General features: G+C 33.5%; 1 pseudogene; it reads right to left on the bottom strand.

The window, feature by feature from the left end:
- Positions 1–8,571: 8,571 nt before the first annotated feature.
- LOC122688323 lies at positions 8,572–9,018 on the bottom strand (annotated as a pseudogene).
- Positions 9,019–9,922: the final 904 nt, after the last annotated feature.

Below are 9,922 nucleotides of genomic sequence, written 5' to 3'. Positions count from 1 at the left end.
GAATACTACCTTCATATTTAATCTTGGTTTTCTAGTTCTTAGTAGGACATTTGGCTACAAATGATTACACTCCTCCTTAGCACCATCAGTTTTTGAATAGACTGAATAGTTTATGGCTCTGTGCTAAGGGATGTGGTTGCAGAGGAATAGAACTTGAGATCTTCCTCAGGGTTTTAAAATGTTTGTAATTACATGGCATGTACCCCAAAATAATAATAGAACAAAACAAAAATTATTATGGGATAACTTCATGATAAATTGTACAAATAGATTAGTTAAGAGGCCAGGAGAGACCTCCCTGAGTTCTGGGATACTCAGGAAAGGCAAACTTTTAAAGTTAACTTTAAAAGAAAACTTTAAAGAATCCAGGATAAGAGAAAGCACTTTGAGAATAATATAAGCCAAAGATGTGGATGAAACAAAGATTTCATAGTAGTTTTATTTAAAAAGCTTATAACTTGGGAAGAACACTAATAATGTCCATCAAATGCAAGAATAGGTAAATTAATAGTTTTAAACTTACACAATAGGATATAATCCAGTAATTTAAAAGACTGAACTAATCATGAAACAACATAGATGTAATCTCAAAACATCCAGAAGAATAAACCAGACAGTAAAGAGTACATATAGTATGAATCCGTTTATAAGAAGCTAAAACATAGGCAATTTTAATAGGTAGTAGGTAGGTAGATATAGTGATATATTTGCAAATCAGAACAATAGCTGCCTCTGGAAGGTGAGGATTGACTGGATGGTGATATTAGAGACATTTCTGTGATGATGGGAATGCTGTATATTTTGACTGAGATGGAGAATTTCTTGGGTGTATACATATATCAGTTTGTCAGATTTTATGGGTATTGTTTGTGTATTTCACTGTGTAAATATTTCAACAATATAACAATATGAAAACCATCAGTAATCAACATGTCTTATAACAGATAATTTGTTGATTGATTTTCAAGAAATGGTAGGAGGGATGTTTGGATAAGATGCAGAGAATCTTAAAAGGAAAACCATGAAAATAATCCACAAGGGTGAGAAAAAAATCAGAATAATGCTTTTAGGGAATTTAATATCCAGGGCTTCAAGAAACCACTCAGCCAGTTACCAATAGCTGAAATAGCTTTTAATGCTATATTTTCTGTATGTAATCACACTTGGGTAAAATTGTAAAAACGAATATTTTAGCTAATCATTTAGTATACACTTTCCTAACAATAGTATGTTAAAATTTTAATGTGGCCTTTGCTAATAGGAGTTAAGTCTACTGCATCTCTTAAAAATGAAGGTCACAGAACTTGTGATAAAAGCTAGGTAAGTCTACCTAAGCTGGAGGTAGGAGGGGAACTTGATTTCCAATTTCTCAAATTAAGGCATAATTTCAGTATGAAGTTTTTAAAAATCTGGAAGAATTATAAATAATGATCTGAGGCAAAAAAAAAAAAAATGGTGGGGTTGAGGTTTTTCTTCTTTTTCTTTTCTTTTTTTTGTCTCTGAATGCTCCATGATTCAATTCTGATTGGTTTTTTGGTAAGTTTTATTCACTTCTATGAAAAATATCAGAAAAATGCAATAACCCAAGATACTTTCAAAATACATAAAGGCTATAAGGAAATGAGAAGAAAATGGTAATGAGCAAAAACAGATGTTTCTTTCTTAGAAGAGTAATTAGAGATAGAAATAGCATCTTGTAGAAAGCAAGAGTCTTATCACCAACTCTTCAGGAATTCATTCAGCAAGATAGCTCACAAATACATGTAACTTTTAAAACATGAAAAATTGATGAAGCAATGAAGATCTATAAACTCCAGAAAACTATGTGTTGATCTCAATCCTGTGCATTGATGGACTAAGCAAAAACCACAAAAGAATCTCCCTAGCAACATATTTCTGTACGTGAAATTTTACCATAGTAGATTCATTATTTTTTGGTTCAAGTGCAATATCTGTATTTCACTGTGTAAATGTACATTTCTTTGGAAGTGGCAGCATATATCTTTTTAGAAACTGGCTCTTCCATACTGATGACTTAGTAGGAAAATGCAAAAGAAAAATTTGTTGCAAACGAATAATTTTTTGCAAACAAATGGCCTATTGCATTTTTTTAAGTAAAGAGATAAAATGTGGGTTTGCATCAACTAGGGAAATTATATCCCTGTTTATATACCATTGAAATTTCTTATTCAGTCCATTCATCAAGGACATTGAATACTCAGGAGGTGTGCAGTAAGACAGGAGACAGTCCAGAAAAGACAGGTAATAAGGTAGAAAAGGGCCTTCCCTGGTGGCTAAACTGGTAAAGAATCCACCTGGAATATGGGAGACCTGGGTTGGATTCCTGGGTTGGGAAGATCCCTAGGAGAAGGGAAAGGCTACCCACTCCAGTATTTTGGCCTGGAGAGTCCCGTGGATTGTATAGGTCAGTCTTTCTGATCATTTATTTTTGTCTACTCAGCTTTACTTTGTGGGAAAAAAAAAATTATTAGGTAGAATGTTAATCTTCCTTTGCATAACATATTTGCTCTTTTAAAGTGAAATACAGTTGACATACAATATTACGTTAGCTATAATTTATTTGCTCTTAATATTACCATTTGGAAGTTTGATCAGGTGCCTTATTCTTTAGTTACAGTTACTGCCTCTGCCCTGTTTTTAGCTCCTTTTTTGATAACCCCCAATACTCCCCCCACCATGGCAGAGGAAGTTAGCCAACAGTGATATTTGATCATTGCAATCTTAACATTCTCAAACCCTCAGTTTAAAAATTGCATTATAAAGGTAAATTTTTTTTTTTTGCAAAGCAAACTACATGCTTGAAGCCTATAATCATGGATTCTGCCACTCCATTCCTGTGTTGTTGAAAAAATTGTGTTTGTATTTTTCCATTTTTATTCATTAAGGACAGTCTTCCTACTGAATCAGTTCTTGGATCTCCAACTTTAGAAACTATGGTCTTAGTGTTGCTTGCCTGTGTGTGCATATGCGTGCATGCATATATGTTTGACTTACAAGGATCACTGTTCCTTTGGAGTTTTACTAAAGGTCTGCATTTGTAGGTCTTTGCTAGTAGTCTTGATGGAACACACACACTGTTGCCATGATTGGTATTTATCAAAAGCAGTGAGCCATTTGTTTTTTCTAACTGACTATTGTAGTTAACGTTAATATATTTTTGTTATACTCTACATATTTCTTAATTTTAGTTTTTAACTCTAAATCATTTTCTTTTATCAGTATGAAAATACCAGTTTAAGGAATTATTCACATATTTTTTCTTGATGGCAGAATTAATGGAAGAAAGGGTCCTTTTACTAAGCTGGGTATTGGTTTTATTTGATGATGTTTTAATTTTTCATTTCACTTTTTTTAGATTTGTTAGTGTTCACAAAGGTATAACCAGTAATGTGCACATCTACTAGATAAAAATGCTATTTTTATATATTAAAATATTACTGAAAAATATATTAAAACCAGAAAATCTTAAGTTTCTACTGTATTTTGGTATTCTATAATGAAATTTCCAAATTGAGTTCTTCATGCTGATAACCATGTCATCTATTTGTAACTTACAGTGTTCATATTGTAATGGAAGGCCCATAATTGTGAGGATATTGGGAAGTATCTATGTCAAGTGCTCTACTTTTATGGCTGGATTATAGTCATGGAAACCTAGGAATTACTTGAACAACCATTTCACAGTGGCATGGCCCAATGTGCAGCACAGGTGTTTTTCTAATTGTGATCTATTTAGAAGGGAAAGGGTTTAATGGGCCAGAAACATACATTTCACCTCCTTGACCTTGTGCATTCATGTAAGTACTTAGTAAAATTTGTGGGCACATAAATTAACTCCTATAATTGCTGAGACTTGTTTTCTCAAGTTTATATGGCAATGTGTTTCTTTCCTCCTTAATATTTAATATGTGTATTAAAGGAAATTATAGTATATTTCATCAGGCATCTGATAAAATGAAAAGCTTACAAATTAAAGAACTGATTAACTCTTTCTTCCTCTAAGAAAGTGTAATGAATCAGAAAGCATTCACTAGGGAGGTCTAGCCTGGTATACCAGTTCTCCAGAACTCATTTTCTTTCTTAAGAGTGATAGAAAATTTGAAATATACCAAAGAACCAAAATCTAAGACAGTGATAGCTTTGACAATTATTAAAACATTTTTAGTTGTGTAACAGTCAAATATAAAAGTTTAAGAAATTAATTGAAATATGTTGATTAACTTTTCCTTTTACTATATTTTGGAATCCTTAGTTTGCTTTGTAGGTTTAACAAGCCTAAAAGTCCTGTTCAGTTTATTATTTTGTACTCCTCCCAGCCCTGAAAGCATCAAAGTTGAATGATCTTTCAAGTTGCTTTCTTTTAACTTTTGGTAGAATAAGGAGTGAATATATTTTACAAATTCCATTTCTAGAGATAGTGGACTAAGTCATTTTAAACGAAAGGTCCTGTTGAGAACAAATAGAGAAAGTGGACAAAATATAAAAAATTTCTTGAAGGAGTTTGAAATACCAGAGCATCAAGGAGTTACAGGGTCAAAATAAGAGAAAGAAGACCATCCCAGCCAACAAATAAATAATGTCCCAGCCATTAAGTAATATAGCTTAAGATACAGTAAAGGAAAAATGGAAAAAATGAAAAGAAGTGCACAAACACATAATTATCATGGGGTATTTAAACACATCTTTCCTCGTAACTAATAGAATAAATAGACAAAAATAAGTATATAGAGAATACGACCAACAGAGTAAGTCCTCTGTGCTACTCTGGAAGCTGTCTAGGAGATCAAATAACTCACTATGTCTTGAGAAGCTGTTGTCAACTTGAGAGTATATGTGTGTCTTTTCCTTCTTTAATGCCTCACTTGTTTTTTTCACTTACTTTTGTTACCTTGGGCTGCACCATGCAGAATTGGCACCTATTGGCTCTGTTCATAGGGAACTGGGATTAAGAAAGTATGAAAGTGAAAGTCACTCAGTCATGTCCGACTCTTTGCAACCCCATGGACTGACTATACAGCCCATGGAATTCTCCAGGCCAGAATACTGGAGTGGGTAGCTTTCCCCTTCTCCAGGGAATCTTCCCAACCCAGGGATCGAACCCAGGTCTCCCACATTGCAGGTGGATTCTTTACCAGTTGAGCCACAAGGGAAGCCCAAGAAAGTATGTTATCCTTTAATAACAATGTTTATTTGAAAAATACAAGATTAGTTCAGACCTTCTTGCCAAGCAATGATAAATACCCCAGATGTTAAGCTCTCTCTGTAGGTAACGTAGAGATTAGAGTATTAACAAGAGAGATAAATACTGGGCGATAGTTTAACTATGGCAAGAGCATGAAACTTTATCAATATTGTAGGAAAAAAAAACCCTCTTTAAAAAACGTATCAGTGTTCCTAACATCAATGCCACACTAAAAGGCAAGAACAACATTCTCATCCCATAGAATGAACACAAAATAGAAGACATATGCAAAGAGTAATCTGTGGAATCAAGAGTAATTGAGCAGTAAGGAGTATTTAGCAAAAACTATTTTGGGTAAAATTTAGGAAATCTCCAAAGACATAAAATATCCATTAATTTCAGGGTAAAGTACCTTATAATGTACTATAATTAAGAGAATTCCTGAAAATTTAAGCCAGATGTTTGATATAAATCTTAAAATACACATTTTCCCCTCAAAACAAATTCAGTAAAACATTTTCATGTAAATTAATTTAAGAAAGTAGATTTTACAGCAGAGAAATGCCTGAAGAGTTAGCATATGGTCCAAATGCAGCTCTGGGAAAACGCTGAATTCTAATCTGTTCTCTTCCTTAGATGAATCAGTGTCTCCTCCAAACAAATTGATAGCTTAATTCCTGAGTTATTTATATTCCTATCTTTAATGAATATGTACATTTCTGAAGTTCTTTGAAAACATTATCTAGAACAATAATGCCTGAGGTGCTTGCCTGTGGTGATTCTCAAATATTTATTGTGACCTTCAGCTTTTCATCATTCCAGAGTGGCTTTTCCTACACCACAAAACATCTCTCTCAAAAGTTCACATTCACCCCAAACTCCGTACATCCCAAAATACACAAGTCATATCCTACTCTTAATGAATCCCCATTACGTACACCATCGTGTCCGAGTCCTGTCTTCTAAAAAACTAGAATTATCTTTCCAGGTTCACGCACACTGTTTCCTTCCATCCACCTTGCACTTAAGTTCAACAGTGTTATTGAATATTCCCCCCAAATAGTCTTTATTTTCTCAATTCTTTGTCTCTTTTTCTCATTTTCCTTTTGATTGATATTGCTACCCGATGAAACCCAAATGGTATTTTTTAAGTTAGATTTTACCACTTCTTAATACTTTTTCCCTGAGCTCCTCAAGAAAATACCTTTTATATATTCCCATTTTACATTGTATTGCTGGTATTGGTGAATCATTTTTATTGCCTTGCTAGATTAAAAGTTCATTTAAGTAATTTAGAATATTTTATTTCTCTTGATCTCTTTTACAGCACATAGCATAATACTGATTCATGAACATGAACATCTGGGTTTCCTCACAGACTAACAAATAACATAATAAATTACATATTTTTTATTACATATATTTAAAGCTCCTTGGGGAAATAAGCAGATTTTTTTTTTTTTTAGTGAGGAAAGGTTTTCTTGGGAAATGGTCAATCATACCTTAAAAATTTAATAAAATATTATCTTAATGCTTAATTATCAAAATATCTTAAATGTCCTCTAATGAACATTAATTTTTGCCTGACAAACACAAGCAATACTATATAAGGGTAAAGCAATACTATATAAGGGTATATATATATAAAGCAATACTATATAAGGGTAAGGAAGGATGCCGATAATGCTGAGACTTAAGATGAAGAAAAAATCATTTTGATATTATGAAAGTGGAAATTAAGAAGTGAATTGTTTTGAGGGCTATCATATATAACATTATTAGCTACTTCAGTTGACATTCACAAAATAAGTAAGAACCTTTCTAAAAGGTAAGATCTGATCACAATGAGCCCATTTATTTTATGACTTATCTCTGAGCACTTGATAGCTATAATTTGTTAATGAACTTATAAAGTGCCTTGCATAGAAACTCTTGGATATGAAATTTCCATGTGAATTGGATAATTGCCATGGCTTGGTAGAGTAAGAACAGAGACCTCACCTTCAGCCATATTCTTTTAATTCACTTTTTTAAAAGCTTATTTGTTGGTCCACTACATAGAAAAGTGCATAAGATTGGCAACCAAGTAAGTAAGAGTGATGATGATAAAACTTACATCTGTAAAAGTTATTTTTACCTTTTATCTAGGCCATTTTATTAACATTGGCATGCTAATATAGTTAGGATAATTTCATATGGAGTTTAACAAATCAGTGAAGTTGTATCAGTTTGAGTTATCTGAGCTACTTTTGAGACAACTAAGAAAGGCATTACTTCATTTCATCACACCTACAGGCAAAACATTTATAAGTTTTTAATCCAACATGTATTTGTTGAACCTGTGTCTACATTATGTTGCATGGTATCTAAAGAATTCTTTTTCTTCTAAACATGATGACTGAACTAAAAATCTATTATGATTACAGAGGAATAACGGAAAAGAAGAGCTGTAATGTTGAAAACCATTACCATGAATTTATTCTGGTTCTTATAAAATTGTAGCATGCTGTTCAATCATAATTCTCACCTCAAGTTTTTCTTGTAGAAGAAAAAAGAACTTTGTGCATTGTTGGTGATGATATTCACTGCTTTGTATTAAGTGTTCAAAAGTAATTTCTGAAGAAGCAAATAACAATTCACAGATAGAAAGTATGAGGGGTAATCATTGCTTAATGTGTTGATGACTATACCACCACGCTGAAGTGGTTTTGTATTGACTCAGCTTGCAGATCCAATACTTCAGCACATTTAAAAAGACTTGAAGTCATTCTCTCTCCGACCACCAGAGTGGAAACTGCTGTTTTCCCAATCATTAGAGAATAAAAGATGGTTATATTTTGCTGAAAACATCCATTCATCAGGATCCACTCTGGTATGATGCCTGCCCAGGAAGACCATCACAAAACTAGCTGTAATACTGTTTTCTTGCATAAACAGCACTGTTGTAGAAGATATCTGAGGAATAATTTTATCAGAGCAGCAGACATCCTGCTCTCTGGTTAGGAGAGACTGTGATAGGACTTTCAAATAGTTAAAAATCAAGTTGCATGTGCAACTTCTCATTACCGGAAAAGAATGTGCAACTTCCAAATGTATTTCCAAACAAATCACTATCAGTTATTTTGGTTATCTTGTAATTAGTGCTGTCTTCAAGAAAGACTTTTAAGATTCATATTTCTTTCTTTTCTTTTGCCATTTGGTAATGCAGTATTTTATTTATTCTGTCCATTAGTAACTACTATTTGATAACATTTATAATATTAATAGAACTTAATATAAAAGCAATTCAACCTACTTTTTTTTTTGCATTTCAATACCAGATATTAATCAGAAAGATAGTCAAAATTAGTATGGTCAAAATCTTTATGTCAAAATTTATAATAAATGTTTGGTATTAGTCCACATACAATTAAGTTTTTGGTGGAAAGTTATTTGGCTTCAAGAAAGAACATTTGGTTTACTTCACTAATAGGAATATCTCTTAGTGCTGGGATGGCCTCTTCTTGGTCTTTCTCTTGCTATTGATTTTTGGCATAGTTATCTGTGATAGTATGAATGGAGTCGAATGGAGAGGTACTCATCATGTTTATTCCAAATAAGAGGACATAACCAATGACTACGGTAATGAGGAGGTACACAGGCAGAGCAACGGCCCAATACTTTTGAGGCCAATAAGGTAAGCCTAAGGAGTTTAGCCAAGATTTAGGAATAAAAGCCCACACAAGATACAGTATGAAGCCAAATTGGGAGCTTAAGAAAAGAACAAAGCCATAAATTGCTTTTTCTGGCAATGGTGATGGTGAATTTTCCACCATTTCCCTGTGGCTTTAGATATTCTGCTTGCACACGTGTACACAAGCACCCAAATGTCGCCAGCATGAGCAACCAGCCCCCCAACCTCACGTGTGCATGCACATCCTGCAGTGGAAGGTGGGGGGAGGTAAGGGGAGAGTGGGATGGGGGAACTGAACGTCACCCCAACTCTGCAGCCTTCGCCGCTGTGAGAACAGGGAAGGAAGGACCTAAGATTTATATTTTTAATAACATTTTTTTTTAGGTAAAAATTCAAATAAGTACAAAGATGAGACAGTTAATGTTTAGAGGATGTTGGCTAAGGATGAAAATTAGGTGAATTAGCACTATGCCAAGAAACTCTAAGATCTTTTGCATTTTATAGAAATATGGTTTCTATATGAATTGGGTTTGGGAGTTGTATGTATGTCACCTTTTAGTTCTTCCAAAGATTTACTAGACTTCTTTTATTCTCTCTCAAATGATATGATTCATTCTTTAATGTATGGTGTTCTTTTCCCTAATTATGACTCGTCCTGAATCAAAGTTTTATCAAGCCCATACTACCTGGAAGAGATAAAAGGCTATCTTGGTATTTTCTTTGAAATATATTTTCTTTACATCTCATATTTCAATTTTTCACTATTTTTTCTTTTGCTTCCAAGAATTGACATGCTATAGATTTTTTTCAACATGTTCTGCCACACCCAATGAGAAGGAACTTACTTCATTGACTTCTTTATGTTTGACTATGTCACACATAGTCATTATTTTTACTTGATTTCCTGTCTTTATTATTCAGTTGCTTAGTCATGTCCAACTCTTTGGGGCCCCATGGACTGCAGCACGCCAGGCTTCCCTGTCCTTCACCAGCTCCTGGAACTTGTTCAATCCATTAAGTTGGTGATGCCATCCAACCATCTCATC

Source organism: Cervus elaphus, chromosome 33 (genome assembly GCF_910594005.1).
Source record: "Cervus elaphus chromosome 33, mCerEla1.1, whole genome shotgun sequence".
NCBI lineage: Eukaryota > Metazoa > Chordata > Mammalia > Artiodactyla > Cervidae > Cervus > Cervus elaphus.
The sequence above is the reverse complement of the archived record's forward strand: the minus strand, read 5'-3'. Positions and strand labels throughout refer to the sequence as shown.